Genomic DNA, 17,172 nt, shown 5'->3' on the forward strand with positions numbered 1-17,172 from the left:
TTACTCAGCGTTCAAATGTTCTTTGATGAATTTGTGGGGGAGAAAGTGGTCTCCCTGTCCTATTCCTCTGCCATCTTAGGACTGCCCCCCTGTTTTCTTTAGTTATCTGTGTTACACTTAGTAATCTATCTTCTCATTTACACTCATGTTCTAACGTTCAAGTTGCTCTCCTGAAGACCCTGCCCCAAACATGGTTAAGCGATGATGACAAACTAGGACCACAGCCTGTCTTGGGCAGGAGCTAAACTTCTCTCAGTGCCTCTTCTCACCCCAAGATGACGCTGCTCATTAACTCAAATGGCAAATCCTGGAAAATCTGGATGGAGCATGTTGTCCCACTTTACCACGCCATTTGCTAGTTCTGTTCATCGGGTAGACCAGAAGGACTTGGCAGAGCAATGAGTAATGTGTTTTGTTCCCTGCCAGTCGACATCTGAGCATTATCAAGAATGTCCCTCACCCCCACCTCCATGTCCAAACACCTGTACCCTCCCCCTGGGCAGTTTCTGAGACTTTGGGAAAATCCAGAGGAGTTCTTTGTAACACAAAGTGCCTTCAGCTGCACGGGCCTATGGGAAGGAACAGAGCCATGGTTCTGGGCTCAAGGAAAGTTCCACCATCCCTCCCCTGCCTCCTCCCTGCAGACACCCACAAGAATCCAAGCAGCCTTTGCAGGCTGGCACCTGCCTCAACCCAACTGGGGAGGGAGCCTCTGTCAGAGCCAAGGTCATAGGAATGTACTACTCAACAATCACGAAAGCAACTGGGTTTTGTGTTGATCCCTGTAAAATTGGGTTTTAAGCCTCCTTCATATCCCCCTTCCTGAGAGACAGAACTTTAATTCTGCCTGAAAGTTTTAATTAAATGAGTCCTGAATGATCAGTCTGATTTCATGAGACATAATAGCGCCTATTGGATCAACAGTTTCATTGTTCGAAACACGAGGAATATAAATAGGAGCAGGGAACTGGTAGCACGTTTAGTGTGGTTATTTACTCGATGACGAACATGGACTGTGTGGGAATGGAGCTTGTGAACAGCAGAATCTCAGCAAGGGAAGGGTGCACACTTGCCCATAGCATTCATCTGTATCCACAGGCTGGCAGGAGAAAATCAATGTGGCTTCTGGGGAGAGAAGGCATTTCACCATGAGATAAATAACTTGAAAGGATTAGGACATTTATAGTGAAAATTAACCCATATCTTTAAAAAAAATTCTTTTCATTTTGAGATATTTTCAGAAATGCAGAGGAATAGCAGAAACAGTATGGGGTTCTTGTACGTTCTTCATTTAGTGTCTCCTAATTTAACATCTGGGCTTCCCTGGGGGCTCAGTCAGTGAAGAATCTGCCTGCAATGCAAGAGACCACCTGCCAATGCTGGAGACCTGGGTTCAATCTCCAGATGGGGAAGATCCATGAAGAAGGAAATGGCAACCCACTCCAGTGTTCTTGCCTGGGAAATCCCATGGAAAGAGGAACCTGGCAGGTGACAGTCCATGGAGTCATATGACTTGGCAATTAATCCATCTCTAATGCGGTAGACCTGGGTTTGATCCCTGGCTTGAGAAGATCCCTTGAAGGAGGGCATAGCAACTCACTCCAGCATTCTTGCCTGGAGAATCCCCATGGATAGAGAAGCCTACGGTCCATGGAGTTGCAAAGAGTTGGACAAAACTGAGTGACTAAGCACATAGCAACTAAACCACGAATTTAACATCTAATCAAACCTAAGTATAAGGACTTCCCTGGTGGTCCAGGGGCTGAAATTCAGCCCTGGGAATTTGATCCTTGGGAGCCTGGGTTTGATCCATGGCCAGGGAACTAGATTCCACATGCTGCAACTAAGAGTTCAAATGCCACAACTAAAAAGAACCCAAGAGCTGCAACTAAGACCTGGTGCAGGAACAGGTCTTAGTCGTACAATGATCGCTACTAAGAAATTAACGTTCATAGGATATTGTTAACTACAGTGAAGACTTTGTTCCGATTTCACCAGTTTTTCCATGAATGTCATTTTTCTGTGCCATCTCCAGTCCAGGATGTCACCCTACATTTATTTATCATATCTCCTTAGTTTCTTTCAATCCGTGAAAATTCTCCAGTCTTCCTTGTCTTCCGAGGCCTCAGTACTTTTGAAACATGCTGATCAAGTATTTTGCAAAATGTCCTTCAATTTGGGTCTGTCTGTTGTCTTCTTATGATTAGATCAAGCTTGTGCATTTGGGGATGAATACCACCGAGGCGATGGATCCTTCCTAGTGCAGCTTGTCAGGGGGTCTGTAATGTCCATCTGACTTACTACTGGTAATACTCACCTTGACCCCTAGGCTTGGGGGATGTCGTCAGGATTTTCCACACTGAACTTACTGTTTTCCCTTTGCAATTAATAAATATGTAGTTTTAGAGAGATTTTTTGAGATTGTGAAAATTTTCTTCTTAAAACTTGCTCACTCTTTTTGCCTCCATTGGTGGATCTTGATTGAATTCTTACTGTGTGGCTCCAATGGTGATTTTCCATTTTCCTCAGCCTTTCTACATTTACTAACTGAAAGTTCTCTAGAAGAAAGTTATTTTTTCTCCCTCATTTATTTATTTATTCAGTTATTTTCTCAGCAGTATGAGCTCAAAATATTTATTTTATTATTCAGGCTTTCATCCAGTTTTGTGGCTCAAATTGTTTCACGTTTGAAACATCTGGGAGTTCATCAGCTCTTCCTTCCTCCATTGTATGCTGCCCTCCTTTTCATCTGAGCACATCCTTTTTTTCTGGCCCCTGGAGAAGGAAATGGCAATCCACTCCAGTATTCTGGCCTGGAGAATTCCTTGGACTGTATAGTCCATGGGGCTGCAAATAGTTGGACATGACTGAGCGACTTTCGCCTTTGCTTACTTTCTGGCACTGTAGTCATGAAATCAACCACTTTTGCATAAGCCCTGATTTCTATTGCTGCAAAATAGAACCTAGGAGTCATGATCTGGGCACTAGACGTACTCACTGCTACTGCAGTGTCATTGCTTCTAAGTCCTTCCCACAGACAGAACAGGAAGTACATATATCATACTAACCCATGCACACACACATCTACATTTCTGCATACTCACCTGCATATCATTTATAAAGACGTAAGTTCTTGTAGATACTTCTGATCCAGCCCAACACCATGAAGTTCAGTCTAGCCACCCTCTCCTTATTTGTAACTCCTTTATCTGATTATGAGAAACCTGACCCTCATTATCAGTGATACATTTATTTGCTCAGTCCTAACACACACATAAAGTGGTTTAAAATTGCTCTCCTACACCCCAGAGAAAAACAAATCTATTAAATAAAGGACCTTGTCATGTACAGTTTTTTCTCTTTAGTTTTTGGGTATTAAGTTCAAACAGGTTTCCCAAAGATACATAGGTCACCTCTCTTCCTCCCCACTTTTAGTGAGGTAACATAATTCTCTTGTCACACAGTTAGATTCATTTCTCACAGTCTGCTTTCCCTCTTGAGTCTTTCCCCCACCCACTGCTTGCGTGTGTGTGTCTGTGCTCAGTTGTGTTCAACTCTTTGTCACCCCATGAACTGTAGCCTTCCAGGCTCCTCTGAGTGCATGGAATTTTACAGGGAAGAATTCTGGGGTGGGTTGCCATTTCCTCCTCCAGGGGATCTTCTCAACCTGTGTCTGTAGAATGTGGGATCTGGTTCTGCAACCAGGAATTGAACCCAGGCCCCCTGAATTGGCAGCACAGAGTCTTAGCCCCTGGACCACCAGGGAAGTCCTGCTTGTTGATTTTTAAAATATAATTTATAGACAGCAAGTTTATTCTGTGCTTTAAGAGTTGTTGACAAATGAAAAGTCTTATCGACTGCCACGATTCCTTAGAGACCAATTCCATCCGTCACCTCCTAAATTCCTTCATAATTTCCATTTGTAGCTGAACCCTTACCATCATCACCCAACCCCCAGCACCCAACCCCCAGCACCCAACCCCTATCACCCAACCCCCAGCACCCAACCCCCATCACCCAACCCCCATCACCCAACCCCCAGCACCCAACCCCCATCACCCAACCCCCAGCACCCAACCCCCAGCACCCAACCCCCAGCACCCAACCCCCACTGATCCACTTTCCATTTTTGTAGCTGGACCTTAACCAGGATGTCATATAATAGAATCATACGATATACAGCCTTTGGAGATGGACTTCTCTCACAAAGTAAAAGGCACTTGAGGTTTGTCATGTTGTATAAATCAAAAGTTTGTTCCTATTTGTTCTTAGTATTCGATTGTATGGGTGCACAATCTATCCATTGACTCTTGGAAGTCACATGGGCCATTTCCAGCTTTGCAAAATGATGAATGAAGCTTCTATAGAAATTCATGGTCAGGTCTTTATGTGAACATACATCTCCTTTTTGGGGGATAAATAGGTAGAAATGGATCACTGAGTCATATAGTAGGTGTACATTTAAGGCTATTCAATATTTAAGAAAATGTTCAACGGTTTACCAGTTTACCATTTTGTATCCTCACCAGAAAACTAGCAATATATGGGAGTTTCAGTTCTTCCGCAATAAGATATTGTCAGAATTTTCTGTTTTAACAATTTGGGGTAGTGGGTAATGGTATGACATTGTGATATTATTTACATTTCCCTAATGACAGATGGGGGCTTCCCTTGTGGCTCAGCTGGTAAAGAATCTGCTTGCAATGTGGGATACCTGGGTTCAATCCCTGGGTTGGGAAAATCCCTTGGAGAAAGGAAAGGGTATCCACTTCAGTGTTCTGGCCTGTATAATTCCATGGATAGTCGATGGGATCGCAAAGAGTCACACATGACTGAGCAACTTTCATTTTCAATGGCAGATGATGGTACCCATTTTTAAAGTGCTTGTGTGCCCTCACTGGTGACATACATGTTTGAATCACTAACTTATTTTTAAAAATTTGAGATGCTTGTTTGCTTAATTTTTGAGTTTTCAGTCTTCTGGACACAGTCTTTTGTCAGAAATGTGATTTTCAAATATTTTCTCTCCATTTATGAGTTGTCTTAAATTCCTTAAGTATATCGTTTTCAGAGCAAAAGTTTTTAAATTTGCTTAGGTCCCATGTACTTTTTTCCTCTATGTACTAGGGTTTGGTATTATAATGAAAAATGCTGCCTGAACAAAGCTGGTGAAGATTGGCTCCTATATTTTCTTTTGGAAATTTAGTAATTTAAATGTCTATTATCCACTTTGAGGTGTCATTTTAAATTTTTTTTTGGATAAAGTATGAGGTGTATTTCAACACTTTTTTTTTCATGTTTTGTCCCATCATTCCAGCACCATTTGTTGAAAAAAAGTTTTCTTCCTACATTGAATGCTTTTGTGCCTTTGTTCAAAATCAATTGGTTGCTTGATTTTCTGGACTATTTATGGACTCTCAGTTCCATTCTATTGAGCTATGTGTCTGGCTTTCTGTCAATATTATACTGCCTTAGTTACTGTAGATTTATTGTAAGTTGAAATTGGGTAGTAAGAGTCCTCCAACTTTGTTCTTCTTTTCCAAGATTGTTTGGACTATTTTATTTCCTTTGTTTTTCTATATGTATTTTCCATACAGCTTTTTAATAGCTACTTGAAAAAGGCCTTTCTGGATTTTGATTATGTTTATATTGAATTTATAAATCAAATTAAAAAGAGCTGACACCTTAACAATATTGTCTTCTAACTGTTGGCCACAGTATATCTTTCCACTTAGTTAGATTTTTTAAAAAATTAAAATCAGAGTTTTGTAGTTTTCAGTATATAGATCCTCTGTGTACTTTTTGATTTGTAGTTAAAAAAAAATTTTTTTTTAAATTCCAATGTTTTTTTCTAGGGAAAGCATTTACACTGTGACCTGGATAAACATCCTTACTAGATCTACAAGGTGTTTGCTTTCCATGTTTTAATATAGATTCTTCAGGGTTTTCTTGTTTTTAAAAGTTTATTTATTTATTTTGGTTGTGCTGGGTCTTTATTTTCAGCTGTGCAGTTGCTGCATGAAGGCTTCCTCTCGCAGTGAGTGGGAGCTACTCTTAGTTGTGATGTGTGGGCTTCTCATTGCGCTGGCTTATTTTGTTGCAAACAAGGCTCAAGGTGAATGGGCTTCAGTAGTTTCAGCACGTGGGCTCAGTAGTTATGGCATATGGGCTTAGTTGCTCCATGGCATGTAGGATCTTCCCAGATCAGGGATTGAACTCATATCTCATGCATTAGCAGACACATTTTTTTTTTTTTTTTAACCACTGAGCCACCAGGGAAGCCCTCTTTGGGATTTTCTATGCAGACAATAATGTCTATGAGTACAGACAGTTTTATTTCTTCTTTTCCAATCTCTGTCCTTTTTTATTGCATGGACTAGGAATCCAGTACAGTTTTGAATGGAAGTGGTAACAAAGGACATCTTTGCCATGTTGATGATTGTAGAGGGAAAGTATTCAGTCCTACTACTAAGTACTGATACTTAGTTCTTTAGACGTCCTTCAAACTCACTTGCTCAGCCCTAATTGATTCTTTGTGACCCCATGGACGGTAGTCTGCCAGGGATTTCCCAGGCAAGAATATTCAGTGGGTTGCCATTTCCTTTTCCAGGGGATCTTCCCCCAAGCCTGGGATCCAACCCCTTGTCTCCTGGGTCTCCTGCATTGACAGCTGGATTCTTTACCACTGAGCCACCTGGGAAGCCCTAGCTGTCCTTTACTGGTTGATAATAAGTTCCTAGGCTGCTGAAAGTTTTTATCATGAATAAATCTGGACTTTTCTGAAATGTTTTTCTGCATAAATGGAGATAATTGTATTTTTTTAATCTTCTGAGACTGTTAATGTGTGAATTGCTTTGGTTTATTTTTGAATATCAAACCAGCCTTGCAGTTTTTGGAATAAGCCCAATTTGGTCATGATGTTGTCAATATATTGTTTAATGGGGAAAAAAGTACTTGTGAAATACATTTAGTGTTGGTAGGAAATAGTTCTATATTCTGGTACAAACTGAAGACAGAATTCATAGCTGGGAATTACACTCTTCCTCCCTGGGTGCCACAGAGATGAGGGTAGCTGGAAGCAGAAGGTTCTAGAAGAGAGCAAGGCAAGATGCTTCATTGACCCCCTCTGCTGACTGGCCTGGACATACCTGAATCTCTGCCTGTCTCACCTGACCTCACTCACCTACTATGGGAGGCAGAATTCTAAAGCTGTCTCCCTGTGATGCTATCCACTGGCTGTTTAATCAAGTACTTATCTGGATCATGTTGTTAAGGGGCTTTGCAGATGGAACTTTAGGAAGCTAACCAACTAACTTTAAAATATAGCAATGATACCATGGATTATCCAGGTGGACCCATTGTAATCATGTGTGAGTGTGTGTGCTTAGTTGCTCAATCATGCCCAACCCTTCCTGACCCCTTCACTGTAGCCTGCCAGGCTCCTCATGTCCATGGGATTTCCCAGGAAGGATTACTGGAGGGGGTCGCCATGCCCTCCTCCAAGGGATCTTCCCAACCCAGGGATCAAACCCATGTCTCCTGCATTGCAGGTGCATTCTTTATGGTCTGAGCCACCAGGAAAGCCCAATGTAATCACATGAGCCCTTAAGTGCAAAGAGAAAGTCAGAGACACACAGCAGAAGAGGAAGCTGGAGAGACTGGAAGTGTGAGAAGGTATGCTCTGTCATTGCTGGTTTTGAAGTTGGAGGAAGAGAGCCGCATGCTATATAAAGTGGGGCCTCCAGGAGCTGGAAGTGGAGCCCTATGGATGAGCAGCAAAGAGGCAGGGACCTCAGTCCTGCAACCCATGGAACTTAAGTCAGCCAATAACCAAAGAAGTTTGGAAGCAAACTCATACCCCAAGCCTCTAGAAAGGAACTCAGTTCTGTTGATAGCTTGGTTTCAACCTATGAGACCTGGAGCAGAAAACTAGCTAAATCAAGCTGGGCCTGGACTTCTGACCTACAGAACTGCCAGGTAACACGGGGTACTGTGTTTTAAGCTACTAGCTTTGTGGCACTTCAGAAAACTGTTGCTTTTACTCAGCAAGCATACCTTGAAGACCCTCTGTGTCAGGGGCTTCTAGTACTTTAGATGGAAATGAGAAAGATAATCTCTCTCTCCAGAGAGCTCACAAACTAGGAGGACAATCTTGCTCCAAAGAAAGTATAAAAAAAAAAATCAGTATAAATTTTGCACATATACTATAAGAGAAAATTTTCTCCTTGTTGCAAAGAACAGAAAACAATTCTGGCTAAATTGAACCTGAAACAACAACCAAAAGAAAATGAGAGAGAGGGAGGGAGAATACATGTTTTTAATTTTGGGAAGGTAGATACTGGAAAATTCTAGAAAGTTGGGGAAACTTTAAAGATAACAGATTTGAGAAAAAGAAAGACAAGCACAGTCCTAGGACCTTCAATAATAGTTTTTTTTTTGGTGTGTGTGTGTAAAGTAATTAATCTCCAATTAAATTAAATAAATTTTTAAAAAATTTAGAAAAAAACAACAAAAAAAATAGTTTTTAAAACTGTGCCATTACTGTGACTCTGTTCCCACAGTTCTTGGTCTTTACCTTTTTGTGTGCTCAGTCTTGTCCAACCCTTTGTGACCCCATGAATGTAGCCCACCAGGCTCCTCTGTCCACAAGATTCTCCAGGCAAGAATACTGGAGTGGGTTGCCATGCCCTCCTCCAGGGGGTCTTCCTGATCCTGGGATGGAACCCAAGTCTCCTAAGTCTCCTGCATTGACAGGCAGATTCTTTACCACTGTGCCACCTGGAAAGCCCATCTCTCTCTACCAAGTTTCAAATTATAAGGGAGAAAAAAAAATATTGCATCTTTTATAGAACTTCCTAGGTGGCGCCAGTGGTAAAGAACCTCCCTGCCAATGCAGGAGACATGAGAGAGGTGGGTTTGATCCCTGGATCGGGAAGATACCCTGGAACAGGGCATGACAACCCACTCCAGTATTCTTGCCTGGAGAATCCCATGGACAGAGGAGCCTGGCAGGTTATGGTCTATAGCGTCTCAGAGTCAGAGATGACTGAAGCAACTTAGCACACATGCATGGATATAGGGTCAGAGTGTCCCAGACAAAAGTGTCACAGACTCACTGCCCTAAAACACAAAAGTGGGAACACACTTAAACAAAATGACAGATGGAGTTGGTGGGTATTTGTGACCAAACAGAATGAGAGCCTTCATTTTTCTCTTATGCTTTACTTGTACTGACGTAATAAAATGTCAGGTTTGTGTGCACTGATTATATTGTGACAAAGCTAACAGAAGCTTTAACAAGTCACAAGTCACACAAATTTTGTCCACTGCACACCACTATGCTCCACACGATCTTCCCTGGCTTTGTAGTATGACTGACTGCTGATCTTATCCTGTATTTTATTTTTTTTAATTAGAATTGATAATAATGCAATTTAGGCAGAATTTTCTATTTGTGTATCCAAACCTACTGGGGTCGGTATCATTTTGCTTAGGGTTCATTATCATTTCTGAGGAGTTTCATCAGGCAAAGGCGTCCTCATTCTCCAAGCAAAGCAGGCCCAGCCAGACAGTTGTCAAGGCAACGGAAAATGCACACTGTGAAACACCCAGAAAAGGCCGTCTGTATAATGTTGCTGCACAAACTTAATTTGGGGGCTTGGCAAAAAGATCTCCTTTATGCCTAATTATAAAATGTACCCAACGTTATTAGACTGGGTGATAGATGATTGCCTGCTAAATGTGACGTGAAAAATTAAGGCAATTTTCAAAGTGAAGGGACCTAAATTAAATGTGCCTCAAGGATCAATCGCTTATTTTTGTCATTCTGCATAACCGGCATGGAACAACCGAGCATGCGTGCGCGTGTGCATATGTGTGTGTGTGACGGAACTACCCAACTTATATTTATTTGAATCACATCATACTTCTGGCTTCCAAATGTTTTCCAAAGATAGTAGACGGTGTCCCACCCTTATTTAGATATTTGGGGGAGGGAACCTTTAAATGAAATCCCTGTTTACCAGCATGGTTTTCAATTAAATTACAATTTCAGTTATTTAAATTATTTCAATTATTTAATTTCAATTATTCAAATAATTATAATTATTTATAATCTCATCTGCCCACTTTGCATGCTCGTTTCAGACGGTTAACTGATACTTTATCTCCCCTTGATTTTTCTCCCTATTCTTGTTTTCTTCTCACTTGCCTATTTGTCAACAAACTCCAAATAAATGCTAATGGGTTGATTTGATAAAAGATATGGTGAATCTAGATTGAAGAAGTCAGAATGAAAACACTGATCTAATAATTCACTGTGTTAATAAATGTGGTCCTTTGAAAACAGAATCTTTAAATCTGATTTCATATGAGCAGCTGACCCAAAGCCTCCTGGTCAGCTGAAGAGTGAATGGGAACTCAGTGCTTATAGCTGTGGAACCATCTGATGAAAGGTCAGTGTTTCTTTCTCGGGGGAGCCCTCCTTCTTTGTAAACAAGGTAAACTTACATTTTGGGTGACTTGATTGGGTATCATTTCCCAAGCTCACACCCTGGGGAAAGGAAAATTGAACTTTCAGCCTTTAAAAGAGGAAATTAGACTTACCCGAAGGAGAGATCATATCTTCCACCCCTGTCCACTCAAGTGACTGACCATGAAATTAAATAGTCAGTTCAAGTCTAGATACAGAAGGCTATTGAGGCTTAGCATCTCAAAGAGGAAAACAACATGGAAACAAATTATGCTTTATCCTTGAATGTGCTGTATATTTACACATTCATGCTAAAACAGCTTGTCTCCCCTTTAGCCTGAGGTGCTCCTGGAACCGCATATTATATACCGGGTCTATCTTTCCAGTCAAAGGGATGGGAAACACAATTGCCTGCTAAACAGAAGTGCCAACGAGGCCTTGTGCAGACAACTCACAGCAATAAACTAGGTGCTTTGATTCCTCCACAGCCCTCTGGGATCTTATTATCTCTGTTGATAGCATTTCCAGTGTTTAAGTCAGTTCTGAATGGAGGTGTTCGGGATATTAATTCTAGAGATTCCTGGAGGACACAGCATAGTGAACTCTTGACTTAAGTTCCTTTGTTATTTCACTTCTGTCCCTGGTGTGTAGGTAACAAGAAGCTGTAAAAGGGAAGAGCTGTCCCAAGTAAGAAAATGAAGTGATGCGAAATGGCTGAAATCTGTTTCCCCAAAATCAGCTTTCTGAAATTGTATGTAAAATGCAGGAGACGTATATACATTTCCTAGGGAATAGATCAATAGATTTTTATCAGTTCCTTAATGTCTTTATCCCTCAAAAGATGAATAACAAACACAGCCCAAGGACAGGCAAGGATGGATTAGGAGATTAGGACTGACATATAGGATGGGCTTCCCTGGTGGCTCAGATGGTGAAGAATCCGCTTGCAATGCAAGAGACCCAGGTTCCATCCCTGGGCTGGATAAACCCCTTTGAGAAGGGAATGACAACCCACTCCAGCATTCTTGCCTGGAGAATTCCATGGACAGAGGAGCCGGGTGGGCTACAGTCCATGGGGTCACGAGTGGGACAGGACTGAGCATTTTCACTTTCACTTTTGTATATACTACCATGTGTAAAAGAGATAGCCAGTGGGAAGCTGCAGTATAGGACAGGGAGCTCAGCTCGGTGCTCTGTGATGATTTAGAGGTGGGGGAGTGGGTTAGGAGGGGACATATGTATGCTTATAGCTGATTCATGTTGTTGTACAGCAGAAACTAACGCAACATTGTAAAGCACTTATATTCCAATTAGAAAATGAATGAATGGATGCCATCAAAGCACCTTTTAAAGGAGGATCTGTCTGCAGGGTGTCAAGCTGAAGCGAGCCTAATACAGTGAGTGACAGAGGAGGAAAGAAGGGCCAGGCAGATTGCGGCTCCGTGACCCTGGGTCTGGTGTCCAGTACAGCTCTTCCCAACTCCATCCGAGCAGGCCCCTCTTTAATCTTCCCCTAGGATCTACTCCCATATATTATCATGAGAATCAAATGAAAAAAACATGACTAGAGAGACTGTGAACTCCACGTTCAGTTCAGTTCAGTTCAGTCGCTCAGTCGTGTCCAACTCTTTGCGACCCCATGAACTGCAGCACGCCAGGCCTCCCTGTCCATCACCAGCTCCCGGAGTTTACCCAAACTCATGTCCATTGAGTCGATGATGCCATCCAACCATCTCATCCTCTGTCATCCCCTTCTCCTCCTGCCCTCAGTCTTTCCCAGCATCAGGGTCTTTTCCATGAATGCTCTACAAATGCTCCGTTAGCCTTTAAAAAAATGAGATATGGCAACACTGTTTAATACTGCACAAAAGTTTATCAATTCTGCCCATCACCACTGGAAACATCTGTGGCATTCAAAATGTCTCTCAGTGCTACAGTTCATTAAGCCTTTTGCTGATAACGTTAACATGCCTCGGACACTAAGATTTGCCATCAGCACTTTCCTCCTAAATCAGGGCTGGCTAGGGTGCCCCCTGAGACGACACTGATGGATGGTTGAATGACTCAGAAGTGACATGAGAACGTAATCCAGCAGTGTTGTAAAGTGATGTAGTCAGTTAGAAGGAACATTCAGTTTTCATGCAGCTTAACTGATATTGAATTAGCTGCTGTGTGGAAGCACGATTATGTCTCAACATGGCTGAGATCTGTTGAATCAGGAAGGAAATCCTCTGGTGCAGAGAGCAATCATAACGTAAAGGCCTAACAGGATTTATCAGATTTATTTTGGAACTTAAAAAGTCAATAAATTCCACAAATTTAAAGAAATTTTCTGTCACCTTTGTATGATTTGAGAAATGTGGGGCACATAATTTGTAGTCTGGACTCCTATTTGAGGCAAAATGCAGTCAGATTCCAATAACTGGGTTCTGAGCCTTACTGCTAACAGAACAGAAAGGGTACATTGGAAGAGATGTTGATGGAAGTAGATTCCTGCCTTTAGATCTCTAAGAAGAGGAAAAAGAAAAACCCTCTGATATAGATGATGAATAAGCCAAGAGTGGTTTAACCTTAAACAAATTATCCACCAATGATTACAACACCCATTTTTAGAGACAACTTTTAAAAGCATGCTGGAAAGGAAGATTGAAAGGATTTCTTTCTTAAATAGGATATCAAAGAAGTGGATTTGATTCATGATGTCAAAGAAGCAGATGAAATTAAAATATTGGAATGAGTGAAGGTAAAACTACCTTTTTGTGTTGTGAAGATTAAATTAAGATTAAATGAGGAGTGTTCTTTTTTAAAATAATATTGGAGTACAGTTGCTTTACAATGTCATGTTAGTTTCTGCTGTGCAGCAAAGTGAATCAGTTATATGTATACATATAGCTGCTCTTTTTTGGATTTTCTTCCTATTTAGCTCACCAAGGAGCACTGAATAGAGTTCCCTGTGCTCTACAGTAGGTTCTCATTAGTTATCTATTTTATATATAGTCATGTGTATATGTCAATCCCAATCTCTTGAAATCCACTAGGAATCAGGCATTATCTTGGTTAGATGAACTGTGGGGAGCAGAAAGCAGAAGCCTGTGTAAAGGGACTTGGGAGAGGAAAGGGAGGTGATGGTAAATTAGGAGTTTGGCCCTCATCCCACTTTAATTCACCTCATTTCCCTTCTTAGGATCCATACATTTTTTCTCTACATTTGTGTCTCTATCTTCACTCTGCAAATAAGTTCATCTGAACATTTTTCTAGATTCCATATACACTCCTGGGCATATACACCTGAAGAAATCCGTAATTCCCAAAGATACATGCACCCCAGTATTTGCTGCAGCATTGTTTACAATAGCCGGGACATGGAAGCAACCTAAATGTCCATCAAGAGACGAATGGATAAGGAAGATGTGGAGTATATATGGATGTATATATGTATACATATGTGTATATATTCTTTTGGAATTATGGATTTCTCCAGGTGTATGTATATGCATGTGTATATACGGAACACATATATATGATCATCATATATGTATGTGTATATATATATACATACACACACACACACACACAATGGAATATTTACTCAGCCATAAAAAGGAACAAAATTGTGTGATTTCCAGAGATGTGGATGGGCCTAGAGACTCTCATACAGAGTGAAGTAAGTCAGAGCAAGGAGTGTTTTAGTGACAGAGAAAACAGATGACAAGCAAAGTGAAATAAAAAGTCAACATGGGGTTGTGCAAAAGACTGGATGTCTGTGTCCCTGAAAAATTCATAGGTTGAAATCTGAGCTCCAATTTGATGGAGTTATGGGGGCAGGGCTCTGAGAGGGAATTAGGTCATGAGGGTGGGGCCCTGATGAATGGAATCAGTGCCCTTATAAAGGAACCCCTGACTTCCTTTTTCCACAATACAAAGACATAGTCAAATGTTGGCAGTCTGCAACTAGACCCTGATCATGCTGGCACACTGGTATCGGACATCCAGCCTGTAGAAATGTAAGGAATAGATGTCTGCTGTTGATAAGCCACCAGACTGTGGTACTTTGTAAGCCTGCACTGACTCAGGCAGGTTTCGGGTCAGAAGTCTCAGATTCTCTGATTCCCAGCCCTGGCATTCCATAGCTGCAGGGTAGGACGTCACTGTCCAGGCTTCCCCTGGATGTCTAGTTGAAATCAGAATGAGTCCAGTGGCCCCCACCAATCTTACAAGGGTGGGGAACAAGCATAAAGTGAGATCATTGCACAAAACCACTTTATAAACTAAATGTTATATAAATAATTCACATGAGTATTATCCTGAAATTTAAAAAATGTCTACATGAAAATTTTCTCTGCTTATCACTGCTGCCTTTTATTCATATAGAAAAGCAATTTCATTAGCTATTTGGTTCAGAGTTCAAAAGATACAGGCAGGGAAAATTATTATTCAACCATGATTGATGTCAAGCAAAGTCAGAAAATCTCTTAATTTATTGGAGTCTAAATGCCCTTGGTTATGAAACCCAAATGATACAATGCTTGTAAGCGTGTTTTGTAAATTCTAATGCTCAATGCAAATGTGTATATGTCAATTCCTCTCTTACTTGCAAGAGCCTGTTTTTCTAATCATTTTGCTGCTGATATATTTTTGCTCTAGTGAGCTGAAAAAGTTAAAATTCATTTTTTTCAGATACCTCCCTGGGAATTCTGATGTAGATGTAGATACAGATATATCTGTATCAGAATATCTTTATTTCCTGCTGATTTCAAAGCATCTCAGTTAGTTTATGCCTACCCTACCCATTTATCTCACTGTCCTCTCACATTTTGCATAAACTTAACCTTGGAAGCATTGGTTTCACTCTCATCTAAGCCAAAAACAATATCCAATTTTATATCCATTAAAGTAATGCCTTGTGACTCCAAGATTCTCCTTGCTGAGAAAGCTCATTTCAAGGTCCCTGAAAGAGTGATGAGGATGTAATTCATTAATGATTGACACTTCATATTTAGAGATTGCTGTTTTGAAAAAAGTGCTTCCTCATACATTTATGATCTCATTTGCTCTTCATTTATATGAAAACCAGCAATGTTTAAAAGAGGTAAAGTCCAGTAATGATTAACTCGTAAGCAGGACAGCTAGGACTCTACCTGTTTCTGTTGAAACCAAAATCTCTTGCTTTCAAGACTTTCTCTTGTCTTTGGTTTACTGAAGTTTGAATATGACTTACCTAGACACATTTGTTTGATTTTTTCATTTTTAATTGAGGTGGAATTGATGTACAACATCATATTAGTTTCAGGTATGCAATGTAATGGTTCAATATTTGTATATTTTGCAAAATGATCATCACAGTAAATCTAGTTAACATCCATCACCACACGCAGTTACAGAGTTATTATTTTTTTTTCTTATTGATGAGAACTTTAAAAATCTACTCTCTGAGCAACCTTCCAATATGCAACCCAGTATTATTAACTACGGGCTTCCCAGGTGGTAAAGAATCCGCCTGCCAATACAGGAAATGCAAGAGACAAGGGTTCAATTCCTGAATTGGAAAGATCCCCAGGAGAAGGAAATGGCAGCCCACTCCCAATATTCTTGCCTGGGGAATTCCATGGACAGAGGAGTCTGTGTCCACAGGGTCACAAAGAGTCGTACACAACTGCATGACTGAGCGTGTACACATGCATTATTAACTATAGTCACAAAAGTGTATGGAACTCTTCAAGGATCTGTGCACCATCCACGCACAGGAGCCTTGCTTGTCTTCTCTGTACCATTCCCAAGTTAGTATACATGCTGTTGAAGCAAGCAGTGTTTGCTTGCTTCTTATTTTGCTGTGTGTTCTCTGAGCTTCCCGGATCTGTGGTTTCGTACTTTTCTTAACTGTTGGGAAGTTCTTGGCTATTGTTACCTCACTTGTTTCTTCTATTGCATTGTGTCTCTCGTCTCCTTCTAATTCAGTTCAGTTCAGTTCAGTTGCTCAGTCATGTCAGACTCTTTGCGACCCATGACCTGCAGCACACCAGGCTTCCCTGTCTATCACGAACTCCCAGAGTTTACCCAAACCCATGTCCATTGTGTCGGTGATGCCATCCAACCATCTCATCCTCTGTCGTCCCCTTCTCCTGCCTTCAATCTTTCCCAGCATCAGGGTCTTTTCCAATGAGTCAGCTCTTTGCATCAGGTAGCCAAAGTATTGGAGTTTCAGCTTCAACATCAGTCTCCCTCCAATGAACACCCAGGACTGATCTCCTTTAGGATGGACTGGTTGGATCTCCTTGCAGTCTAAGGGACTCTCAAGAGTCTTCTCCAACAATATTATACCTTTTGAAATCATCTCACAATTCGTGAATGTTCTGTTCTCTTCATTTTTATTCCTCTTAGTCTATGCATTTCAGTTTGGAAAGTCTTTATTGACCTATCTTCAGCTGGGTGAATCTTTCCTGGACAGTGCCATGTCTACTGATGAACCCATCAAAGGCATTCTTCATTTCTATTAGTGTTTTTGATTTCCAGCAGTTCTTTTTCTGTAACTACTGACTTTAATTTTTCCCATTATGTATAAGAGTTGTGTGTAAAAGTGCTGGAAAATATAGACACTTAGTTTCCCTTGTTTTGTAAACATGGGCATGTGTCTCAATATTATTTTCTTTCTTTTTTTTTGAGGTATAGTTTTCTACAATGTTGTGATACTTTCAGTTGTACAG

General features: G+C 40.9%; 1 non-coding gene across 1 annotated transcript; it reads right to left on the reverse strand.

Moving 5' to 3' along the window:
- Positions 1 to 16,170: 16,170 nt before the first annotated feature.
- On the reverse strand, positions 16,171 to 16,273 carry LOC114111227 (U6 spliceosomal RNA). Its single transcript, XR_003587303.1, has one exon. It is a non-coding gene; the product is annotated as a U6 spliceosomal RNA (small nuclear RNA).
- Positions 16,274 to 17,172: the final 899 nt, after the last annotated feature.

The sequence above is a fragment of the Ovis aries genome, chromosome 1 (genome assembly GCF_016772045.2).
Source record: "Ovis aries strain OAR_USU_Benz2616 breed Rambouillet chromosome 1, ARS-UI_Ramb_v3.0, whole genome shotgun sequence".
NCBI classification, from domain to species: Eukaryota; Metazoa; Chordata; class Mammalia; order Artiodactyla; family Bovidae; genus Ovis; species Ovis aries.